Here is a 12,855-nt window from a genome sequence, read left to right as displayed (position 1 = left end):
ATACCAAAAATGCCCCAAATCTCAAATGATAATAGATCTAGATGTAAAAGAGCCCAAGCAACAGATTATTACCTCCAATATAAGCTCCAACTGAAGTAGATCCCGAATCTACACCACTCCTTTGCAGCAAGCCTCTTGATCTTCAAGCCCTTTTACAAGATTTTCTCCTCCAAATCTCTATTCTCTCTATTAATGGAGGCTCACTCGATTCTAGGGTTTATGGATCTCAAAAGGGTAGCAAAGAGGCTGTCGGTGGGTTATAATGTGCTTTATATAGGGCACAACCCCTTGGGATTAGGGTTTTCTCTCTTCAGCACCAACTCGTCGAGACCAAGCCGCCGACTCGGCGAGTTGGCCACTTAGTCTGCGACCCAATCCTGCTCCGACTCGGCGAGTAAGAAGACCTACTCGCCGAGTCCCTAATTTTATTTACACTTTTGGCCCTTCATTGAACTTCTGGAATTTCGGGATGTTACACATGTGGTTAACTAGGAGGGAATAATGGTTGACCCAGCAAAAATGAAAGCTGTAATGAAGTGGGAACGTCCAAAGAGTCCAACGGAGATTCGAAGCTTTCTTGGATTAGGTGTATATTATCGACGATTTATCCAAGGCTTTTCTTCGATAGCTGCTCCATTGACAGCGTTGACGCATAAAGGAGCTACATACACATGGAGCGAGAAGCACGAAGAAGCGTTCGAGAAGCTAAAGAAGAAATTATGTGAAGCACCGATTCTTTCTCTACCCGATGGAGTTGAAGATTTCGCCGTGTATAGCGATGCGTCGGGAGTCAGGTTAGGGTGTGTTATGACACAAACAGAAAAGGTGATAGCATACACGTCTCGACAATTGAAGGAGCATGAAAAGAACTACCCCACTCACGATTTGGAGTTGGCAGCAGTAGTTTTTGCTCTAAAGATATGGAGACATTACCTCTATGACACGAATTACAAGCTTTTCACTAATCATAAGAGTCTCCAGTATCTCTTTAATCTGAAAGAATTGAACATGAGACAACGACATTGGCTAGAGTTACTCAAGGACTACGACTGTGAGATACTTTACCACCCCGGTAAAGCAAATGTTGTTGCTGATGCTCTCAGTCGAAAAATCAACCTTGAGAGAAAAAAGCCAAGAGCCTTGAGAATAGAAGTTGTCTCGAAGATTGTGGAAATTATCAGGAAAGCTCAAGAAGAAGCTTCAGAAAAGGGTGACCGAAAAGAAGAACGTTTGGGAAAAATGTTGGTGTTTGGTACAAACCGTCAAGGACTGAAGGTGTTCCAAGATCGGATTTGGGTACCTAAGACGGGAGGAATAAGAGACCTCCTGATGGAAGAAGCGCACAAGACCATGTACTCAATTCATCCTGGTAGCACTAAAATGTATAGGGACCTAAAACCCTACTACTAGTGGCCGACGATGAAACTCGATGTTGCGAAGTATGTTGCCAAGTGTGTGACATGTGCAAGAGTTAAGGCACAACATCAGAAACCGTATGGGAGTTTAGAACCTTTACATGTACCCATGGATAAATGGGAAGACATTACCATGGATTTTGTGACTAAATTGCCCAGGACGAAGAACGGTCATGACATGATTTGGGTAGTCGTGGATCGTTTCACAAAGAGTGCCCACTTCATAGCTGCCAACGAAAGGTGGTCTATGGATAAGCTTGGAAATGCTTACGAAAAGGAAATTGTGAGACTTCACGGTGTTCCTCTAACGATTGTATCCGATTGTGATAGTTGTTTCACGTCAAGGTTCTGGAGAAGTCTACAGGAGGAATTAGGTACGCAGTTGTGTTTGAGTACAACTTACCATCCGTAGACCGATGTCCAGAGCGAAAGAACGATTCAAACACTAGAAGATATGCCGAGAGCATGTTCCCTATAATTTGCAAGGTAATTGGGACGAGCACTTATCTTTGGTAGAATTTTCCTACAATAATAGTTTCCACTCGAGCATCAAGATGGCGGCTTACCAAGCTTTGTACGGATAGAAGTGTCGTACGCTGTCTTGTTGGCTTGAGGCCGGAGAGAAGCAGTTTATGGGCCCTGAGATAGTCTATGAGATTGCTGAGAAACTGAAGGTAATTAGGGAAAGGATGTTAGCAGCTCAGGATCGTCAGAAGAGCTATGATGACAAGAAAAGACGACCGATGACCTTCGAAGTTGGAGATTCGGTTTTGTTGAAAGTCTCACCGTGGAAGGGACTTATAAGATTCGGGAAACGAGGAAAGTTGAGTCCTAGGTTTATTGGACCGTTCAAAGTTCTTCAGAAGATTGGGAACCAAGCTTACAAGCTCAAATTACCCGAAGAACTGGATGGAATTCATAACACCTTCCATGTGTGTTATTTGAGGAAATTCACGGGAGAAGTTCCCGACATAATTCCAATCTCAGAGTTAAGAATGGATGAGAATAAGAGGCTAATCGAAGAGCCCGAGGCAATTGTTGACCGTAAGACTAAGAAGTTACATTGCAAGATGGTCGACTTAGTACTAGTCGGGTGGAAACATTCGAATGGGCCGAATCTCACTTGGGAAACATAGAGTGACATGATGAGTCGCTACCCACATCTGTTTGTGGATGCATGATTCCGGGACGGAATCATCCTAAGGAGGAGAGAATTGTAACGCCCGCGTTTCAGGGCTAAGCATTTTTAGATGATGTAATAGTCTAGGTCAACTATTGCAACTCTTTTTGAAGTAATAAAGATGAATTATTTGAATATTTGTGAATTATGTGAATTTATATGCTTATTACTTATTTATAAATGTGTAATAAATAAAGAATAAAAAATAAGCGTCAACATTAAAGTGTGAGATAAGCCCAATATCTTTACATAAAGTTGTAGTGGTCGAAACAAGGATTCCGGGGATATAAAGAACGCCAAAATCCGAGTTATAACGAAGAAGTAATGACTCGTCAAAGTTTCACGATGGAACCGGCGCAACACTGGGAAGCGTAAATAATGAATTTACGATAGAGCAAATTTTAGCCTTAGCAATCTAAACGAAAGTCGTAGAATATGTTAAACCGAGAGTTTCCATAAAAAGAACGCCCAAATCTGACTTTGTATGAGGAAGTTATGATTTTTCGAAGTTTCGGCTTAGCAGTATATAGCCCGAAGTTCGAGTATTAGATCGAGCGTTTTTTAGCTGACACAACCTAAACTAGAATCTAATATATCGTTATTAGTAGCATAACGAGAAAAAGACAGACGAAAATGGACGTTGGATGAAGAAGTTATGAGATTTTAACGGACCAATCCTGTCCCGGCCTGTTAAAAATATAACTTTAAAAATAAAGTCAAAATTAGCCGATGGAGTCAAAACGAAAGTTGTAGAGTACGTCTCCACCTACGCGTGGATATAAATGACGTCAAAAACAGAGTTCGTATGAACGAGTTACAAATTATAATAGCATATTTACGTATTAAAATATAGTATAAATCATATATACGTACACATATATATACATACGTATATATCATTAGAAAGGTATCGACAATGCGGTCATTATATATGACTAATGTTGAGTTCATTCGTCATTATTTTAGTATAAATATCATTAAATCTATTTAAAATGGTATTATAAAGGGGTATTTAGTTGTTTATATAACTATAAGGTCATTAAGTAATTATGGATGATTGTTTTTGAAAATTCAATAGTGTAAATAAGAGCCTCTAGCTCTCATATTTCTTGCACCATTCTCTTGATTCAAGAGTATTTCTCTTCTTATCCCCCGAGCATTTCGGTCCCTCGTAATTCGACTTCTTTTTCTGTAGTTTTAGTATAGTAAGCTGCGCGCTGAAGCGCTGCACGAATCTTTCTTAGAAAGATTCATCAACGAAGTTCTGCCCCTGTAGAGTCCGACTCCTAGCTAAAATCCCTTTGTAAGTAAGTTATGCTTACCCTATTTTAAATATAGTTTATATTTAAAATTAGTATTGTTATTATGAACTTATAATAAATATTTGAGCTATTATTATGACTTATATAAATGTCATTATAATATCTTTTTAACTACTGGCGGTACGGAGAATATGATTTAAAGGGTCTCATAGGGTTGTTGGATTTCAGAAGTGCTATATGCCAAAATGGTCCTGCCATCCGGTGTGTTATGTCTGGTCCGTGTCTGTACATAGTGGTTGGAAAGTATTGTCTAAACGCTTATAATATAATAATAATAATAATAATAATAATAATAATAATAATAATAGTAATAATAATAATAATAATAATAATAATAATAATAATAATAATAATAAGACTAATAGTTAGTCACGGTAAATATTAGACTAAAATCTAGTGCTGATAATACTAGGTTTCGTCGAAAGAAATTATTTTAAAGTAAACAAAGCGTTGTCCGAGTACCGAGTCACCACCTTATCAAGTGAGTGCATAGTTACTTTCAGCTTACACATAGATATGAAGTATTTTATATAAATTACGTGTTGTGTGTGCATATTATCTGTATACTTGCTATCTATGTTGGATGAACAGTTTTATACATGTTTTAAATGATTTAAATTGTATATGTATTTTTATCTACAAAATGTGTTGGGTAAAACTGTTGGATTAGTGTCTAAGTCCATAACTATTTTGGTATGTACTTGACCCGATGGTGCATGGTCCTTTTGGGTTGCCTTCACCGAAGCAACTTGATAGGATGAATTATGGAGAGAAAGGATTAATTATGATTTATTAATATATTATGAGAATAATATATTAAGGGAGAAATAATATTGTTTAATTAATATTAGTCAAGAATTAATAAGAATTAAGTTTGTGGCTAAAAGATATTAATTAAACTTAAGGGACTAGAACTGTCAATTGTGTGATAGTTGAATATTGAGCTAATGGACTCCTTGTTAAGGGGGTGGACGAATTCTATGGGGAAACCCATTAGAAATCGTCCAAAGGCCTTAAGGAAAGAGTCCATGGGTTGCTTAGGGCTTAAGCATCCAAATTAGGGTTTCCTTGTTAGATAACCCTAATAGCCTCACCATTTAAGGAACCCTTAAGCCCCAAAAACGTGTGAACTAATTGGTTAGGGTTTCCACACGTTTTGGGCAGCCTCCTTCTCTTCTCCTCTTCATCCTTTTGCTCTTGGTGTTAGTGAGCCATTAGAGGAGTGACATTTGTGACTCTAAGCTTTCTAAGGTCAATACAAGGAGGATTTGAGATTGTTATTGCTACATAACAATCAAGGTATGATATAAACCCTAATTTATATGTTATATTGATAGATATAGGGTTTATAGTCTTGGATGAATTGCATGTACAATAGAGAAACCTAGATCCATGCATTAGGGTTTGTATGAGCACATAGGATGTTCTTATTGCCAAAACCCATCAGTGGTATCAGAGCCTTGATTGGTTTCTATTGTATTGATGCATATTTGATTGAAATAAGCACTAAAATCGAAAAATTTTGATTCTGAGTGTTTGACTCGCCGAGTCACTTGGTGCACTCGCCGAGTCAGGTGTACTCGACGAGTCCAGGTCCAGACTCGATGAGTCGAAACGTCTGACAGCTCGTTTTCGCGATTTTCTTCCTGTTTTGGCTTTGTATAATTACCTTAAATATGTTTTTGTTATAAATTCCGAATTTTATCAATATTTGGTGATTATCCTTACCTAAATAGAAGATAATTGTCAAAATTTAGATAATCACTTGTTTTATTAGATAAAATTTGATTATTTGTAATTTAGATTTGAATTATCTTGTGAAAAGTTTTAATTTTTCCCTTTAGGTTTTATAGTTTAAATTTGAACTTAATAGTTTTGTTTTGAAATTTAAATAGTTAAAACCCTAATGTTTTCAAAAGTTTCAAAACTTGCCCTCAAGTTTTGGAATTTAAATTTTTGATTAAAAAGTTTGATTTTGAAATATTTAAATTCTAAACCCAAATGTTTTGAAATGTTTCAAAACTTGCCCTCAATTTTTGGAATTTAAAAGTTGATTAAAAGTTTAATTTAGGAATGTTAAATTCTAAAACCCTAGTGATGTTTTGAAAAGTTCATATCACACCCTTATGGTTTTATTAATTAATTAAGGTGTATAATTAAAAGAAGTATAATAAATCCATAAAAGTTTTGGTTTACAATTTAATTGAATTAAAAATATAATTGTTAAACTTGACCACCTAGTATTTTAAAAGTGTAAAATACACCCTATACTATATATATCATTAAAAGTCTAACATTATATATATGTATAAGTAAAAGTCAGTCTTACCGTTAGTAGGCCTCATTCACGAAGCTGGTCTATAAGGGGTGTTTAAGGAAATTGCCTATAAAATGACGATTGAATGTGTATCCACTCTTACCCACCGCACTCTTGACTAGTGGAGGGTCGTTAGCCGAACGAGTAGGATAAGACAAAAACCTTCCATTATAAGTATAATGAAGTATAAAAGTAACTAAGTGTTTTCATAAAATTCCCAATCTTAGTTACTTTAGGCAAAAGTGAATTGATGCAATTCCATGAAATTACACTTTGTGCCCTTGCGGAGACGTTAGTGGAGCGTGTGTGGTAAACCGGCACACTAAATGGTTCTAAGTAAAGGTAGCAAAGGGTGACTCAATGTTTGTCATAGTTCGGTGGAGCGTGTGTGGTTAACCGGCACATCGAATAGATGACTGTAACATGTGGGGGCACCATGTAATTTTGCATGGTTATTCACACCCGCTTTGGGATCCTCGGTATCCCAATCACAAACTAGAGGGGCATATCGAGATTTAAACATGCCATTGAAAAGTTCAATGAATCTCAAAGTATCTAGGAGTTTTCATAGATCTAAAACTTAAATTTCTTTTTCATTTTTCATGGTGGAAATTAGTGAATCGTCATTCACTTACCTTCAAATATTCTGCAACTAGATTACGACATCCCTTTTCTAGGTTGTAGCATATTGTGTTGGGTCCTAGCCTTAATATCTCATTTGGGTGATTTATTAAGGACTCAATCAATCAGCTAACTTGAATTTATTTTTCTCGCGTTTTGTAGATGTCAAAGTTCGACAACTATGGTCTTCCTAAATCCCGTGGAACAAACATTCCACACGAAGATGATATTCCACGATTCGATCGAGGAACAAGAGATCATGCTTCACTTCCTCCTCCTCCTCCAATTATCCTCCCTAACCCACAAGATCGAAGAATTGAAAGGTTCAATGTCACTAAAGCCCTATTGGAAATGAAACATGAAGATGGTAAACTCGTGTGTGCCCACGTTCTAGGAATGAAATCACACATCGATAGGTTGATTATGTTGGGTGCGTCATTCCCTGATGAGTTGGCTATAGGCTGGGTTCTACAGTCACTCCCTGAATCATATAATGAGTTGAAAAGAAAGTATTATATGATGGATCATGATGAAAACCTCATTGACCTAACTTACATGCTCATTGCTGCTGAATCAGAAATGATTTGGCAAAGCAATGGAGCATACTTGTTGGGAAAGTCAACCAACCATGCTTCTGAGGACGTTCTAGGAGAACCGACCTGCGTTTGCTGCCAAGAGAAAGGGAGTTGGATACAAGTCTGCCCTAAGAGCCTGAAGAGTCCAGAATATGGGAGAGTCAAAGAGTATGGCTGTGCTTCAGGTAAAATCCACTATCTAACTCCATTAAGTTCCTATTCGTTGATTCTTAATACATGATGTGATAAGATTGCATTTGAATGTTTTGCAGGATCAGTGAAAAGAGAGGAAGCTTGATGGAAAAAGCAAGATGAATCTAATCACAAAGAAATGGATCTCGATCGCATGGATTTGAAGATTAGATTTTGAGCTTAGAAAGTTATGATAGAGTTGTTAGGAATTTTTCTACATAGTTTTTCAGTTGATTTTGCATTGTAAGGACAAATGTTTTCCGCTGCTTTTATGAATAAAATAAATTTTGGGTTGACTCATTTATTTATTCATTTATTTCCTTGCAATGAAATCATTATGAAAATTGATGTTTGCATATTTCTACAACGAATGGATAAGATTTTTAATTATGTTAATAGTGGAAATGTCAAGAATTTACCAAATAGGGAGAGTTTCTCATCACCCAAGTTTCAACTGGACAGAAACTTGGAATCATGCAACTTGGTTGCACGATGAATGAGAAATTTCATATTTGGAAATTAGACTAATTCATTAACAAAGTGTCAAGTGAAAGACTATTAGATCGAGTACACAAAAGTTGTGTGTTGATCAAGTCCACCACAAGGGTAACAAAGATATTCGTCATGATTTACTAAAGGATTAGTAAATATGATTATGCTTATAAGATTAAGTGTAATTCTGAATTGATTGAAAAGGGTTTAAATCAATAGTAGAACGAATAAGAAGAATCAAGTAGGCAGAAAGATAACATTTTCTCTATTCTAAGAAGAAGGGAGAGTACCTTTTATGCTTTATGATATGACTTAATGATTAAGAACCATATCTCAATTGATCCTCTAAATAAATCTTAGTACAAGTGTATGTGTAAGAAGAGGAATCAAGAATTGAAGAAATGGTTAAATCAAGAAGTCAATCATACTTCATTCCAAAATAAGTCTTAGAGTTAAGATTGTGACATTAAGTGACAAGTCTTAGGAAGGTTTATAACATTCATCAAATGTAGAATTTGGAAAAAGGATTTCCTATTCTCACACATTTGAAATTGGAAAGTTATGATGTCTTGGATAAGACAAAGACCAACTAGGACCAATTTTATGAAATGTTTTGTCTTGATAAAGGCTACACTAACTCTTGAATATTTGTTTGTCAAGAAATGTTTATTGACAAGAGAATCTTATATGTCAAGGAGTCAGTGGGAGTCTTAATGGTCTTGAAAGGTTTCAAGAACAAATCAAGAATAAACCTTATCGATCATCACTAACACACGAGTATAGGTTTACAACCTATCGTGTTGACATTACCTTGTTTCTGTGCCATTCCAATTGAGTTAATTATGCATGTGAGCCCTATGAGTTCTCATTTGAATGCATAAAAGGCAAGGACCTTGATCAATGAAAAGTACATTGATTGGAAAGGGTGAGCTGCTTAACTACTTGGAAGACATGGTGGGCAGCCGTGTTACCATAAGGCAAGAAATCAAGATTAAGAAGGTTCGGTCCATATGAGTTTGGATTTGTCGCAAACTTTGGTTTCGACAAATTCACATGGATAGGAACACATACACCATTAAAATCTAAGTGTCATAAGATTCCCTCCTTCATGAAAATGACTGTGAGGAAATGTTTTCACTAAGAAAGATTTTAAGAAGATAGTAATTATGAAAATTGTATTCTCGAATTCGATTATGGTTACGGTATCCCTTTCCATGATTGGAATTATGAGATTTGGCAATTAGTCTAAATTGTTTAAGACACACATATGAGCTATCTAAGGCAAAGGTGTATAAGTTTAAAAAGCCTTGATAAAAGATTATCAAAGCATTGGGTATTAGAAATATGAACTTAAAGAAATTCAATAGGCATTGTTTTTCTGAAAGTTAAGTTGTTTCTGAATACATGTCAAAGCTAGTGGGAGCATAAGTGTTATGTTTATAATAATCATCGTGATAATGGGAGCATAAATTTTATGATTGCATGATTATTAAGGCAAGTATTTCAAGTTAGCAATATTAATTATAGAAAACAAGTGTTATACTTTGCAAAGTCGCAATGGTTGTAAAGTTGTTTTGCTATAATTAAGGGAGAGAATATTATGCTTCATTTCAAATCTAAAGGATTAGGTTATGGAATGTTAATAAATTTAGTCAATGAAACATAGTGCGTTATTAAAATTCGATTATGATTACGACATTCCTCTTCATATTTCGAATTGAGAGAACGTAGCACATAAAATATTATGGCAAAAGATTGATAAAGTATCAAATCTTTATGTAAGACATTATACATCGTGTCATATACGCTTCGGGTATAGGATCGATGGCAAATGCTATAATATTTGACCATTCTAAAATTTTCCAAATGTCTAGTGCATTTAGAGGGAAAAGGACAAGAATCGGTTTTGACTAAGATAATTAGACAACTATCAAAGGACAATCCAAAGTTCACCGAGCATTGGTCGCTTGTGAGTAGTTGGAAGTATAGTATTGGATGGACCTTATCGACATTATTATGAATAGAAAAGATTTTATTAAGAATGATCTGTCATATGGAAAAATATGGAAGCGTTTCCATATTGGGAGTTGGATATTAAGAATCAATGTCTAGATTAGAAAATTTTATGCAAAAGGATGCTTAAAGGAATGTACTTTGAGTGAGAGACATCATATATAAGCAATTGTCTTGTAACAATCTCCAATAGAAGAATTTGTAATTTCATTGGCAATAGTCATTGTGACTTTAGTGCAGTGACATTACGAAAGGATCATTGCATAAAATGTTAGAATCTAACATATTCCATAAGTGGCAAGAATTTGTTATTCTTTCACTTATGAAAATGGATTAGGAGTTGTGAAATGAGTATGATTGGAAATGTGTTCATTTGATCTATTTCACAAAGTAAGAACCGTAGGTAAACATTGTGTGCATGCTAAGAGCATGGGACAAGTGTTGTAATTCAAGTAAGAAGTTGATTACCCGAAACAACAAATAATGAGTAATCGATATGGTGATAAATAAAAGATGTTTTATTTATACTCAAAGGTTTGAGGCCATATGGGATTAGTATTATTCTTGTGTTTCACTTTGCATGTTTTGACTTCCTGAATAATTTAATTGGTTGAGAACAGTCAAATTATTCAAACGGGCCACAGTCGTTCATATGTTGGAAGTAGATATGAATGAAGACTGTCGTGAATTGGTGTGTGGATTGTCTAAAGAGAATTAGACATAAGCAAATGTTTGCTGCAACGTTCATGAGTGCTTATGAATATGATTTGAGCATTGGATTAAACCCACGCTCACTTGGATCACTTCATGGATTTGTATCACGAGTGATTGGTGAGATGATAACATCTTATATTCTTAAAACCGAGATGTGTGAGTTGTATCTTGCGAGTCGGTTACACATTGATAATATGTAAACGCACCAATAACTTGGTGTTATAAAACATATTGTTGTGTGTAATTCTGTAAGTGAGTACAAGCAAGCATTGAGTCAAAGTTTATCCATTCCTTTTATCCAAAGTAGGATAAAAGCGATATATGTGGGCCCCTCGATGATTTAGTGATGGCACCTAAGTGCTTGGCCAAGCCGGGACTAATTTGATGTGTTCAAATTGTAGTATGTTGTCAATCGTCATAAATCTGAATTCGGGAAACAGCACATAGACAGAGAGAATGATTTAGATCCATGTCTCAGTCTATACGATATCTAGAATGGAGGAATATATGATCCCTTATCTTAAGGACATGCGTATCTGATATGATCAGAGTTGATAGCGGCTTTGGAAAGCTACGATTGCAGATCAGGATCTGAAGTCATACGCATAATAGTTATTAGACTTATCCAAGTGGGAGACTGTTGGATTAGTGTCTAAGTCCATAACTATTTTGGTATGTACTTGACCCGATGGTGCATGGTCCTTTTGGGTTGCCTTCACCAAAGCAACTTGATAGGATGAATTATGGAGAGAAAGGATTAATTATGATTTACTAATATATTATGAGAATAATATATTAAGGGAGAAATCATATTGTTTAATTAATATTAGTCAAGAATTAAGTTTGTGGCTAAAAGACATTAATTAAACTTAAGGGACTAGAACTGTCAATTGTGTGATAGTTGAATATTGAGCTAATGGACTCCTTATTAAGGGGGTGGACGAATTCTATGGGGAAACCCATTAGAAATCGTCCAAAGGCCTTAAGGAAAGAGTCCATGGGTTGCTTAGGGATTAAGCATCCAAATTAGGGTTTCCTTGTTAGATAACCCTAATAGCCTCACTATTTAAGGAACCCTTAAGCCCCAAAAACGTGTGAACTAATTGGTTAGGGTTTCCACACGTTTTGGGCAACCTCCTTCTCTTCTCCTCTTCATCCTTTTGCTCTTGGTGTTTGTGAGCCATTAGAGGAGTGACATTTGTGACTCTAAGCTTTCTAAGGTCAATACAAGGAGGATTTGAGATTGTTATTGCTACATAACAATCAAGGTATGAGCTAAACCCTAATTTATATGTTATATTGATAGATATAGGGTTTATAGTCTTGGATGAATTGCATGTACAATAGAGAAACCTAGATCCAAGCATTAGGGTTTGTATGAGCACATAGGTGTTTATTTGAACTGCGTGTTTATTTGAACTGTGTGCTCACCAGGTGTACTCCATCCCCCACATGGTTACCTTAAGGACATTTATTGCTGAGGAATCCCCTTAGCAGTAGTGTCCATACTGATGATGATCCATAGGCTAGGTCCCTTATGATAGGTGTTTAGGGACGTAAAGAGAAGACAACAGGAATGGGTAATCGGTTTATTGTTGATTGATGAAATTAATAAAATTATTTATTGTGGGTTGAAAAGCCTATGTGCTCACCAGGCTCCCAAACCTGACCCACTCAATTTCTTGTATTACAAGTAGTGGCACATGAGCATAGATGTGATGTCTTGGGATGAAAGATTAAGAGATTTTAGGTATGTAAATACGGAATAATGTAGTAAGGCTTATGTTGTATTGTTTATGCTTATGATCTGTATCGAACATGACATCCCGATTCTTTTTAATGAAATACATTTCTATGGAAATGCTTTTGATAAATCTTTATCATATTTTGTTTTGGGACAAATTCCGCAACACTTTTATTTAAAATGTTACTCTGATTTTCAAACAAAGCATAAACAAAATCATCTTTTCTGGCCGTGAAAATGGGGATGTCACACTATCATTCCCTGATCACG

This window comes from Lactuca sativa, chromosome 9 (assembly GCF_002870075.4).
Source record: "Lactuca sativa cultivar Salinas chromosome 9, Lsat_Salinas_v11, whole genome shotgun sequence".
NCBI classification, from domain to species: domain Eukaryota; kingdom Viridiplantae; phylum Streptophyta; class Magnoliopsida; order Asterales; family Asteraceae; genus Lactuca; species Lactuca sativa.
The sequence above is the reverse complement of the archived record's forward strand: the minus strand, read 5'-3'. Positions refer to the sequence as shown.